This window comes from Argopecten irradians, chromosome 11, assembly GCF_041381155.1.
Source record: "Argopecten irradians isolate NY chromosome 11, Ai_NY, whole genome shotgun sequence".
NCBI lineage: Eukaryota > Metazoa > Mollusca > Bivalvia > Pectinida > Pectinidae > Argopecten > Argopecten irradians.
The window spans coordinates 14,222,380-14,236,917 of record NC_091144.1 but is presented as its reverse complement, the minus strand read 5'-3'; the positions used below and the strand labels follow the sequence as shown (position 1 = coordinate 14,236,917).

Here is a 14,538-nt window from a genome sequence, read left to right as displayed (position 1 = left end):
ATATATATTCACACTCGCCAAACATCAGGTATAAAGTGTTCGAAATAGTGATGTTGTGACATACCTCAATAATTGAAGCATATTACACAAAAGTCACATATGTCTCACATTTTGCTCTGACGGAATTTGTAGCCACCATTTATTTTATTCTGACGGAATTGAAATACCGTTGTACCACTCTGACGGAATTAAAAAAAATCGATGTACCACGATTACCCCCGTGTATTAGTTCAGGAAAGTACTTTACTTCACAATCTCCTTTTGATGAAAGAAGATGATGGCCTAGAAAACAATTATACACATTAAGTCTAACAACGGGATGAAAACAAATATCAAACCTACACGCATAAAGTCGATCATGAAGGACTAAGTAATTAACTGACCAGTAGTCAATCGGTCTGCTTTCCTGGGCATGTCCACTTAAAGTCTCGACTCATGTTGACGCCATTCCCCATTATCGTTACCACTGCTTGACTACAGCTTACGCCAGGTCAACAATGGTCAAGCCTGGGTAAGTGTTAAACAATACTGGCTAGGATATGCTTCATCTGGCAGGCTATCGACACTAATCTGACAAATGTCTTTTGAAGTGTGGGTCTCTTAGTGGTCAAGTGAGTGTCCAGGAAGGTTTATACAGCACCGTGAATCGGTATCTGTCAACACACTCCAAGATGCTTTTAAAGAAGCAATTTAGTGTTGTGGTCTCTGATCATTCCTATAAGGTAATGCATGCGTGGCTTCACGCAGACTGAAAATTAATACCAATAATTTGGGCTACATAGAATAGATGAGGGTCAGGTTTTTTCCTTCATTATCATTAAAGTGACATTCTCTACCATTGTTAGCTCTTCCAAGAACACCATTCGTTATATTCCATCTGTACATTATAAAGTGCCTCCGTTATGAGTCTCCATTGTGATTTGTGAACTAAACACATGCTGTTTTCCTTTTGAAGTCTGACGTTACGCACCCAAATTAAATGACATTACAATACCTACTCATAAATATTAGAGGGCAAATATTCAAATACTGAACATAATTTGTAAATGTAGGAATCGGTGACGTCTATTCAAGTTATGTCAATGGAAATATTTTCATACTGTCTGATGTTTCTTTAAACGAATTTTCATCGACATCTAGTACACAATATGTATGCTGTATTGAATATTATTGAGATTTTACCATGTATGTGTGTAGATAGGATTTCCATAGTTCTGCATTATTTGCACGCCTCTTTTGTTCGTTAATGTAAAGAGTTTGTTTTGGCGAGCGTTGCTCCTGGTCACCAATAGTATTAGACGACTACCGTACACGTCTGGGACTACCAACATACAGCAGACACGAATTCCCAGGGTTATATTAATTTGACCAATTAGGGCACATCACGTACGATAAATCAAATTAGGCCTGTGTATTCCAAACCTCGGCATATGCCCTGACTATGAAAGTCCATTGATTGCTCTTGCTCTCGTAGATAACATGTGATTACAGTCCACATCGACCCAGCTGCCGCTAATGCTGGATGTTTTCCTAGAATAAAGTAGTATTTTATGATGTCAATGAAAAACACATCCTGGATATCTATTTTTGTTCTTGACCTTTATTCCTATCAATAACTTCAGATGATGTGACTCTCAGTTTTCCTTTACAGTTAGGTCTATAATAGCGGGGTGGTTGCCTATGTATTACAGATATCACATTACAATTTGTTTACACAAACTCATAATAATGCAAAGTTTTATTGTTTTGCGATGTGTTTAACTTGATATTCAATGTCTGTTGTCAGTCTATTAATATCGTCGTTGTATGGTTGACAAAAAATCAGCAATATCTATTTCAAAATGCATTGGTCAGTGTAAATAATCGAACTTAAAATTATAAAAAGGCGTAAACATATGACGCTATATTTATGTATTTGTGTTAATCGAACTAACTTTGCAAATATGTTACTAAGCAACAGTATATGGACAAGTCACATGCGCCGGATAACCCTGATTATTGATATTTTACAAAGATAAAAGGAAAAAGACCATTTCCCTGAATCAATGGCAATTGCTTTATACATTTAATGGTGTATCGCTTTGGTTTCTGATGTCAGCACTTAAACCAACCGCTTAGTGGTCAATCTAAAACAGGCTAAGATATCGTTTTAGTTTATTGTCCTATAACCCAGAGTCAATAATGTTTGTTTGGTAGTTTTATGTAGCAAGCAAGCCTTTTATTCTTTGGCAAAACTAGGTCAGTATTTACTACACTAAATCACTGTATGCTGATCTGTTCACCCAGATGATGATGACATGCATTATAAATGCCATAATGGCATGAGAAATCTGCTTGACTTAGAAATTTCTTCATTCTATGTCACGTCAATATATCAGCCAGTATCTTTGAAGTATATCGATGTGGTCTTAAGGTACTTTGAGCTGACCTTTGATCGATTTTTGTATAGTTGTATAAGGTTTTTTGATGAGTCAGCGGTTTTTTCAAGCATACGTTTATCTTCGAACTGCCTTAATTGATATGAAATAATACAAAAAAAAAAAAAAAAAAAATATCGAATTGGGTAACCAAGGACAAACATGTATATGGAAAAAGTATTCTGTCTCCAATGGTAATTGTGTCAAATAGTGTCATCAATTACGTGCTTGACACAGATAACACTATATGCTGCTATGGTTTTAGATACAGACTGATCTTTAAAGCTCTACATAACGGACAAATAATGTATTTAAGGCACTGATTTTGAACATTATAGTTCTTAATGGTGAAATGAAACCGGCTTATATAAGGATATACTTTAATGTATACTTGATGGTGTTATAATACAACGATGACGGATGTGATTATTATTTAACCACACATTGTACTTCTATAATATAACAAATCCTTTCAAGCTAATCCGTATAGTCCAATCTAATCCCGTGGATGCTTTATTTTCTGACGCATTCATTTGTCCAGGAATACATTACACTGTCATGTCAGCCAATCAGACACAACGCTACAAACGGTGTCGTCATTTAGTACATTGAGGAAAGATATTGTATTATTATAAGCCAGTTTTACACGCACTTTACGTGTGCTCACAAATATTTGCAAACATACGGTGGAAATATGATACTGAGTTCTGGTCGCAATTTCATATTCAAGTTTTTATTAATGCAAATATAAATATACACGCTTAAGTTATAATGATTATTGTTTTATCGCTTCATACATATAAGGAATGTTTGTCTGAGTACTAATCTGGAGAGTTACCTTTTTTAGATAGTCATAAATGTTGGAAGGTAAATTTGAATCTCATTTTTCAGAGGAATGGAATGTTATCAATTATCACATTTTTAAGAAAAGATTTAAAAAGAGACATTCAATCCATATAGGGTTTGGATTGCGCTTTTATGTTAACCATGTTTGTATGGAGCAATTCCTCTAAGAATATATTCTATGGGGCGCGTTAGCGCCCCATATTGATTATATTCTTAGAGGAATTGCTCCATACAAGAATGGTTATCATAAAAGCGAAATCCAATCCCTATATTTACACTCATACGAATTTTTTTATTTATATTTTATGCAAAAAAATCGTCATTTGAATGTGACGTAATTATTCAATAAAAGTCGGTCAAAGGAAATTTGGAATGAATGGTTTACAACCCATGAGACCATTCATTCCAAATTTCTTGATCTCCTAGATGATACAGGTCTCACTCAATTAGTTAAAGAACCCACCCGCCAAAACAACATATTAGATCTCTTAATTACAAATTTTCCAAACCAAATTCAACGCACAGAAATTCTTCAATGACTTTCAGACCACAATATCGTATTTGCTGAGTACCAATGCACACCAAACAAAATCCCGCAGAAACCCCGTAAGATAACACTTTATAAACGAGCGATCTAAAACAGATGTATGAAAACATCAAAGGGGATAATAACATCACAACTGAACAAATTTGGCAAATGTTTAAGGGTACTGTTCACGAAAGCATTAAAAGTAATATACCACACAAAACAACAAAAACAAAAGACAGTTACCCATGGATCACCCCTGAAATTAAACATTTAATACACAAACGGGATCGTATGTACAAAAATAAATGAAAAAATCAGGCCATGAAGACCTTAAAACTAAATTTAAAAGCCTAAAACACCAGATACAAAAACTCACTCGACAAACATACTGGAAATATATTGAAGGTATCATTACCCCTCAAAAGGAAAGTGATCGACCTATGAAAAAGTTTTGGACCTACATCAAGCATAGGAAGGCTGATCACAACGGTGTAGCACCACTCAATAAAGATGGCAAACTGATTACGGACTTCTTCAATAAAGCTGTAGTCTTGAATGACCAGTTCAAATCTGTTTTCTCTAAAGCTACCAACCTAAACAGGGAACAATCCAGCAACAATACAACATGCCACAGACTGACCATCCTACACTTGAGAGTATAAATATCTCTAAAGAGGGAGTCCAAAAACTCCTAAATAATCTGAATCCATCCAAAGCTGCAGGTCCAGATAACATCAAACCATTATTCCTAAAAGAAATGTCATCAGAAATTGCTCCCATTCTAACCCTGTTATTTAAGCAATCATTAGCTTCAGGTGATGTACCATCAGACTGGAAAGTAGCCCATGTGTCACCTATCTACAAAAAAGGTAATAAATATAGTCCTGAAAATTATAGGCCAATATCGCTCACTTGTATCTGCAGCAAACTCTTAGAGCATATTGTAGTAAGTAACATCATGTCTCATGCCGACCGAAATAACATCATCTATCCTCTCCAACATGCTTTCAGACAATCCCGGTCATATGAAACTCAATTGTTAGAATATGTAGATGACGTCTCCAGAAATATTGAAAATAACAAACAGACAGATGTGCTCATTCTTGACTTCTCAAAAGCTTTTGATAAGGCCACTCACACTCTTCTTATTCATAAACTCTATAACAATGGCACCAGGGAAGACGTTAACATATGGATAAAAAACTTTCCCGAGAACAGAACAAAATCGGTCATCCTTGATGGCGAACTTTCCCCACCACTCCCTGTAGAGTCGGGGGTCCCTCAGGGCTCTGTTCTCGGCCCAAGCTTGTTCTTATATTACATCAATGCTACGCCACTTAACCTCTCATCTTCAGTTAGATTGTTCGCCGATGACACTATCTCGTACATAACCATTACATCGAAAGAAGATTCGCAAACACTCAAAATGATCTAGATAAACAAGCTGACTGGGAAAAAAGGTGGAAAATGGAATTCCACCCCCAGAAATGTATTGTTCTTTCGATTACCAAGACTAAACCTTCAATCAAACATAATTATTATCTTCATGGTCACTGTTGAGAACACACTGATAAGGCAAAATGTCTGGGCGTAACAATGCAACACGACTTCAAATGGGACTCCCACATCAGCAACATCACCTACACAGCCAATAAGACCATTGGCTTTCTTAGACGAAACCTCAAAATTAATTAAAAAAAGATTAAAGAACAAGCATACAAATCTTTAGTACGTTCCACACCACTTGAATATGCCTGTACAGTGTGGGGCCCATACCAGAAGGGAAACATTAATAAGCTAGAAATGGTCCAACGCAAAGCTGCTCGATATGATACTAACAGATTCCACAACACCTCAAGCGTTAGTGACATGCTTGAACACCTAGATTGGCCTAGCTTACGGCTAGAAGAAAAAAACCGCACGGCTTACTATTCTTTCCAAATCACTAACGGCATAGTAGCTATTAAAAAAGACCAATACTTGACCTCACAGTTACCCCCTACCAGACACTCCCATACACTTGCATACCAAATACATACCAATACTGTAGAACTGATTCTCGCAAACACTCTTTCTTTCCGGGTGAACCGCACTATCCAAGACTGGAACTCTCTTTCGCCTGATCTTGTAATCACAAAGTCGCTTGACTCCTTCAAAACTCGTCTTTCATCTCTAATTTAATTATTTTCTTCCTTTCTCCTGTTCATAGTTCATAGATGTAGAGAGAAAGTGGGAGGAGTTTACTCAATTGAACAGCGAATGATGACTCTTCATGTAGGGTAGAATTATTCATCCGCGACGACAAAAAAGTTCAATAATTTATTGTAAAATAAACATGACAAACACAGTAAATTTCAGAGAAAATCTTATTTCATCAGTTCAGAACTTTAGATATATATTCAATTTTGCTAAAAGTTAGTATATAACGTAATAACATAATGAATTTGTACTCGGCCACATGTGCGCACTCGTTGACCGTTTTTGTGCAGCGAGGCGAAGCTGACGCACTCTTACACACTGGCGTTTGCCGAAGTTGTCAAAACACCGGTGTTCAAGTAGCTCAACGTGTTTGATATTGTCGTCTGACTTGACGATATTACATCCTTGGGACTCATGTGATTATATAGGCCTAATCGACGCTTAGATCCATCGCCATCTACAGACGGAACAATTTCACTTGTGTTCGATGGGTACAATGTATTTGTGGTGACGCGTAACTGTCAACACTTGGATTACTAGAGGTGCATGTTTTATAATACACATGATTAAATTCTCAAAGAACAAAGACAAGAGGATATGTTTATAACTGACCTCTGTCAGAGGTCTCACGCCCGTCCACCCCAAAGACTCGATCGTAGGCCGAACACAGACACAGAGGTAATGTTCACATTTGACATCCATCATTTTTAACAAAAATGAAAGCACTGCACGTCGCCCCGGTCGAGATATTTTTTCCGTTTCTTTATACAATTGTTAATTTAAAAAATGTTGGTATCATGTATAAATATAAAACATATATGTATTGTTTACATTTTTCCAAAATTCTACGAAAAACAACAACATACGCGTAATGTTGCGTCAAAATGTAAACAAAGCCATGTTGTTTTTTTTTAAAGTAGTCCCTTTAAGTTGCATAGAACATTTTCATACCCAAGTTCAAAGTTCAATGTTAACATGCATGGTAAATGAAATCGGCTGGTATTTACGTTTTTTGTTTAGTTTTTCGTCTTATTAACAGCCAGGGTCATGTAAGGACGTGCCAGGTTTGCCGGAAAAGCCGGAGTACCCGGAGAAAAAACCACCGGCCAGCGGTCAGTACCTGGCAACTGCCCCACATGGGATTCGAAGCCGCATCCCAGAGGTGGAGGGCTTGTAGTAATGTGTCGGGACATCTTAACCACTCGGCCACCGCGGTCCTAGTATTTGCGTATAATGAACAAGGCTAGCAAGTGTAAATATATGACGTTAACACGTGGAGTAATGTCCTGATATATCTTTAGAAATTCATAACCTTGAATCTTCCATGGAACGATACGCAACATTACTAAATAAAAACATGTTGTTTTTTAAGCTTATCGTAGTTGTTACGTCGTTATAATGACGTAATAACTATTGTAAACTAACTGACGTTCGCGTTATTTAGCGAGTGATACGAAGTCGTGAAAATATTTAAATACATACAGGGATAAAGAAAATGTGAAGACCTGAAGTTAAATCGTTGTGAGATTAATCGCCATTAAGATACGTTTTACAGTAGATTAATTAAGTTTCTGTGTCTGATGATGGGTATCCCACAACGCTTCATCGCCAACCATTAACACTTGTAGCATTGAATAACAATATAAAGTATCTTTGCTTCTCATGTTTAGGGTTTTCTTTGGTAAAGTTTACACGTTGGTTAATATGATGTATCCTTAGATTACGACGTAACCAAAACATTTAATTCTTTATATTTTAGCAACAAAAATAATCTTAATCGGTATAATGCACCACCAGAGGTCAAATATAGAAACGTTATGTTTGACTCCTTTTAAATAAAAATGTAGATATATCATAACGTATAAATAAACTGAAATAAAACAATAATCGTTATGTGACCAGTATATATGGGTGGTAGGCGTCAGACACCTTGTAACAACCTAATCCGTTTGAAAATACTGTGTCCATTGAGATAAAGCGACATCGGTGACAATCACAATTAATCATGGGACGTCAACAGTCTTCAGGAGAGATATTTTGGTACGTAAAACCATACCCCACAGGTTATATAATTTAATATGAAATCGCCTTGATGCAGACAGTTAAAAAACATTCGATTGATGCGAGTTCAATAATCTTAAACACAATGCTACAGGTTGCGATATTTTGTGAGACGTTCTGACTGTTGCCACAAGGTGCCTACCGTCAAATGCGATTCAGTGTCTGTTGTCTTAAGGCCAGTCGGTAGTTTCTTTTTCATTAATTAATAGCTCCAAGCATCTACCGATTCCTATAGACTGAACATTGACATTTGTCCATGAAAAACTTCAGAAACGGTGAGGATAAAATATAACAATGCTAATTATTTAGATATGCATTATGTTCTCACGTGTTTAATCAAGATATGACGTATTGTGGTTTAAACAGCATACATTTATTGCAGAGTGGACTAATGAGATATGGTTCGATTTAATGAATGAAGCACTGTGTCAGTTATTTTATTACAGTTTGAGATAAATATCTACATTGTACCTAACATAACACACTATCAAGTCACCATGACCGTACGTAACCAGTGTATATGAAAATATATTTCAATTTAAATAAAATGTTATTGACGTTGAAAGACGATTGTCCGACATATTTCATAGACAATAGCATAAGGCCTTATGCATTCCATAGAGGAAAATAGTCAAACAGATTAACCAGGAATCCGAGCAATCGGTTAATAAATTGTCCAAAAAGCTGATCAATATTTTGTATTATGATATGTGTTCTATTTGTCTTGTTTTTTCTGTTGTTTGTGTCTTGAACGAGGCACGGACTGCCCAAGATTCGAAATCTATTTTGTTTATACGGTTATGAGTATACTTTTGCTCCATATTAAATATTTGAAGTTCTTATCAATTCACAATGTTTGCAAATTTATTTGATCCATTTCTTTATTCAGAGTAATTCCCTTCAGGCATCCAGGAAGTAAGTCTTTTTTCCGACCCGAAGATACTACAGGTATATCTCAATATGTTTTGCATTGTCGACTTTTTGATAACTTTAGTTAGAAAACACTTAAACAATTCACCAATTATAAATTCATATATTACAAACCAGAATTTTGTCATACTGCATACTTTCACTTTGAAATCCTCGGTATAAAAGTGGTTGGTTGGGTGATTTGACTACGCGTCCAATTTATAGATGAGATCATTTTATACCAGCCTCCCCCACTTAAACAAATGTGTCTCAAAGAATGAAAAACTATTTTATTTACAGTACATATATCACAATTATGTAAGAACTTGTAAATTAAGTCAGAAACTAACAAGTGTTGAACAGTGTGACAAAGTATGGCGCGAATCGCTTTAGATTACCACAGAGGCGATAGCCATGTTTATTGGTATGCTAATCAATTCTGACTAAAGTGACAATGTATGTATATTGAAATTCGCGAAGCTGCATTTACACATGTCCCCGCCCACTGGGCTTAAATCTACAAACCACCGTGTGAATAAAACGGCACCATGGATTGGATGAGCACGTAGAAGGCCTAGCGAGAGTGTGAGAGGTATTTCTCGAGACATTCGTTGTAGATTCTGATCGATCACAGCTGTTATTTCACAGAGCCATAGTGGGAAAAGGTGAGTGTTATTTAAATTATCTACATCAAGCGAATCTACGAAAATGTATCAATCACCATTTCACATACGTGCTGGCGTAAAAGATCTGAAATTACTTTTATACAGTGTATACGTTTAGTTTTAAATCGGAATAAATCTGTAATGACATTTGATCAAACGCACTAACGGTGGCAACAGCGGAACGATTTCCTTTGCCTAATTACATTTACGTTGTGTAATGCCATTTTTATAACAATTTGAAGAACAAGACAATTAATGTTGATTACCTTTCTGGAGTTTTACCATTAGCATGAGTATTAAAGAAAGACTTTAATACACATGTAGGTATACCATTACAAAATGAGTAATACAAGTAACTACTTAATTTGACCCATGCAGGTTCTCGAAAAATGTACGACATGAAATAAAATTCCTTTAACTCATTGACAATATTACGTAAAATATTTTTTTTTATCACCTATTCGAGTGTATTATGAAACATGTTGTTGAAGCACTCATGCGATTTGCGTGAATCTGTTAATTTCTAATTTACTTATAACGATTGGTAAATAAAACACATGTTATGTTAACTAATTTGCGCCGGGTTTTTTTTTTTTACTTCCCATTCAAAGAATAAACTATTCTTTGGTAACTATTATATTTCAGATATATATGTATATATATCTTATCTCTGAACTTTATATTTTTGTCGTCTAGCTTTAGCAACTTCAGCGACACATATATAGTACATGTGTGTTGATGAGTTACATATTTGTTTATGATTTCAATTTATTACAAAGCTTCATTATGACGCAAGTCGAACAGATACTCGGAAAGGTAAAAATGACTGATAAAAATAACTAGACATGGCTCATTAGGTGCTTTTTGGAGCGGAGATAAGGGTATTGTTTGATATTGATAAATCAATAGAAAATGATTTCTAAACCATTAATGAGATAGAGGTTAATGATCACAACAAACAAAACAGTACTTGATTTCACATAGGTTTCATTGTAATAGCTAGCTGTAACGTCATCAGGCGAAACAATCCAGCGCGTGACAGTAATCAGATCTGTGCGTGCGGATTTTTATCTGAATTACCTAAACTTTTTCATCTTGTATCCACCGATTAGGACACCACACCAGCCCTACGAGTTTTATTTTTTTTAAAATGAATGCATTTAGACCGTCTAATAATTCTAGTGTCATAGTGTAAGTATGCTTATGTCATCAGTTTTGGAATCATGAATGAAAGAAATACATGATAAACAATGGTCATATTAATTGTCTAAATTAGGAGCTTTGTATTTTGATTCGGTTTTAATTTTGCCCGGACGTTGTTAAATCAGGCTTTATCGTGATCTATTAACAATCGAATGTTCAACTAACACAAATCATGATTTAAGCAATATGTTTAAAATATAAGAGATAAATTGATTATCTTATTTTATTTCGGTATCTAAAAACATTTTTTTACGATTTACAAATTTTAGGTTTTATACGTTCAATTTAGGTTAAACTTTCAAATCTTTTAATTAATATAATTCCGAATGCGTTAAAATGCCTACAAATCTTAAATATTTCAGAAAATCAAAACGTTTTCTTGAGAAGAAATAGATAGTCGATCTGATGACATTTCCATAGTACACGCTCGACAACACCAACTTGCAAATCATATCTGACGTGTATTGTATGGAATATACTTCATAGGATTCGGTAATGGTCTGTGATTCGGGAAGTACGTACAATTCTATTATCGACGCTTCTTTGTTCCCAAGAACGCTTCAGATTAAATGAAGGAATAAAAGCATCAAAGAGTCCAAGTACGCACAAACTGGCATCGTGGCTTTCGGTACTATAGCGATTGGGCTTTGTGGTCCAAATGTCATTTTATTAGATTCCCCAATCATTCTCGTCAGACAATTGAGTTAGCCGTTTAACGAGGTTGTTTGCTTGCACTTTTAAGTTTGATCCAAGGTCATCTGTATTAACCTTTTTAGTGTCTATCGAATACATGGCTAGGTATTAAACATATGGATCCCAATATCAAAATCACACGCACACACGTGCTTACCAACCGTTTGACCCCTTTTCTGGGATGAATATGCTATATTCACTATGTTATAGCTATATAGTATTGCCGTCAAAGCAGGGGAACGTCCCAGTAATTGTAACAAGGAACATATTTGAATCAGCAACACGAATGTAGATGTTTAGAAAGTCCATATGACAACTTATCAAGTTGAATCCCTTTACCTGGAACATGTATCTTGATATAGTGCGATGCATTATGCTTTCGAACTTTTTTCATTATATACATTGTGTATCTATGCAAGTAAATCACACTCGAATACTCGACATCTTACTATTGTTCCGTCAACCTCGTGAAAACACTGTTATTATCTTTTCCATTTTTGTTCTTTATTGGTTGGTTCATGATAATATTTTAGAATATTATGTATTCTTAGGCAATGCATTAACCCAGATAGCGCAGCCTCTCAGTACAATTAATTTAACAAAAAAACAAACATTTACATTGTTTGTGAAAAATTTATAAAGTTATAAATATTTTTTCTCAATATTTTAAGGTTACTTTATATTATGGCATTTTTGTCCCTTCATACAAACGTACAGTATGCTCGAATTTTTATCTCGTAGCATGCAATGGTAGAAGTTATCCCACGAGCCGGTCGGACGAACAATGGTGAAAAGATTTATTTATGAACAAAAATAAAAATCCTTCTTTTTATATATATTTTGCATTGACGTAAGAAACAAATAACGATTATTCTCGATACATCTATATTTTATACCAATATAGCGTAAACTTTAAATTGCTACTTTTTTAACCATATATAAAATGGCTGCTGCCTTATGGGTAGTTTGGCTGTATTTAAAGTGGCGAGAAGACGGGTTATTTTACACTACAGACAGCAGGAGGTCAGCTGTGTAAGACACGATAATGGGTACCAACATCTGTACAGGGACATTGACTTTCTTACAAAACAGATTGGTTGGAGAAAGTTACGATTTTCAAATATTAAACATGATATAATGTTATGGTTTTAAAAGATAAACTGTATGGTGTCACTTTGGCCTGTCCAATTTCATGTTTCGATGAGAGTTAGTCGGTGGCTAGACTAATATGTCATCTTGCAGATTCTCAAGGTTTGGGGCAATAACTCTACGAAATACGAAATGCAGCTAAATAAATTTTACTGGGATATCTTTACCTTTGTATGTCTATGTTACATGCTTCTCCCGTTGATTCAGTGGAATTGGATGTTGAGAAGCTTTCTATGTTAGAGAACATTCAAACTGTTTTATGTAAAACTCTATTCTACGTTGGAATGACCCTTAAACAAGAAGACTTAACGAGGTTTCCTATCCATAAAACGATAAAATGATGGAGTTATACATAATGTACATCTTTTTTTCTTCTACTTCTAAATTGGTTTATATCATGCTTCCGTTTCTTTGTGCTATATTTTGGTATGATAAATGTATGCATTATTTATAAAAGGTTATGGACATATCTAGATACTAAGAGCAATTATTTGTTTTACACCCCTGTATACGTTGCGGTTTCCTTGATGCTGGGTGATGGTACTTTGTGCTTTTGTCTTAAATGTGGAAACATATTTGATGAGACACTTGAAGGATGTCACTGGCAAATGTAATGTAAAGAACGATAACTCTATTTAAAAAATATTAAAAATAAGCAATTACATTGATTTGAAAAACTGAAAAGAAAGAAAACAGTTTGAAGATTTATTTGGAATAATTTGTTTTTGAAGCAAAAATTCCTGTATAGAACAGGAAATCACTGTTCGAATCTGTAAGAAGAAATACAAGTTTTTGAAACAGAGAAACTCAACCGACGGATACTCCAATATCTGTCAAAGATACCTTGTTTGGCCATTATATATTATTCATGTAGATGTTGGCTATGACATCATTATCTTTTAATATTTGAAAGCTTTGAATATTAACTATAACTTATTTCTTTATCTTGCTCGCAGCAGTAAAGATCGTACTAACATCTGTTTCTACCGTTTGTAAACGCTTGTTAATGAATTTTACAAAACAAAAAATAAAAATTCAGCGGTTTTACTTTCTTTCGTGATTAACGATCAGACGTTCCAGATTTATATTGTCTAACCATTTTCTTTAATTTTCGCGAATCACATTTTCGCGATCATAGCAATCTGCAAATATAATCCCTGCAAAAGCAACAGGAAATTACGGTATCCATTGAACGTGAGTTATATCGGTTTGTCTACAGATGCCCCCAGTGCTACTTTGTACAATGAAAACATATGTTTTATTTAGTAATATATGACGGAATAAAAGAACATATTACTTTAAATCCGGCGGCCAGAACACCAATATATCACTGTAACGGGCTGATTGCTGACAGTTTAACTCCTGCTATTGATACAGTGGATCTGATACATCAGTGGAACTAGACAGAATGTGAGTGTATACGTTTACACAGGCAAGACAGGGCTCTATTCAGCACCTTTCCCCCAATATGGCTAGTTAAGCGGGACTGTCAATACACAGTGATTAACGGTGCTGTACACTGACCTTAAGCGTTGATAATTAGCCACCATGATGAATAAATGGGCTGGTGAGAGTACAGTTATTGAGTGGCCAGTTGCCAATATGTCACAGTCAATGTTGATAATAGACTAGATTGGATAAGCATCATTGTGATACACCTCACTGTCAATAGGCAATATCACGAAAGAAAGTATCTAATTAACTGAATAGGAAATCGGGAATCTCACTTAGAGTACTGCTGATGGGGTCGGGTAAGGTTTAGAGTACTGCTGATGGGGTCGGGTAAGGTTTAGAGTACTGCTGATGGGGTCGGGTAAGGTTTAGAGTACTGCTGATGGGGTCGGGTAAGGTTTAGAGTACTGCTGAT

The 14,538-nt window shown here is 35.3% G+C and overlaps 1 protein-coding gene across 6 annotated transcripts in view; it reads left to right on the top strand.

Annotated features, from left to right (window-relative positions):
* Nucleotides 1-14,538, top strand: part of LOC138334810 (G-protein coupled receptor dmsr-1-like) — a 147,986-nt gene that overhangs the window by 95,630 nt on the left and 37,818 nt on the right. The window contains exon 1 of one of the 6 annotated variants that reach the window (XM_069283568.1): nt 9,512-9,626. The exons of the other annotated variants lie outside the window; for them this stretch is intronic. The gene's annotated coding sequence lies outside the window, so the exon portion shown is untranslated. Of the gene's footprint in view, nt 1-9,511; nt 9,627-14,538 lie in introns of those variants that run through there. 6 annotated transcript variants of the gene reach the window in all.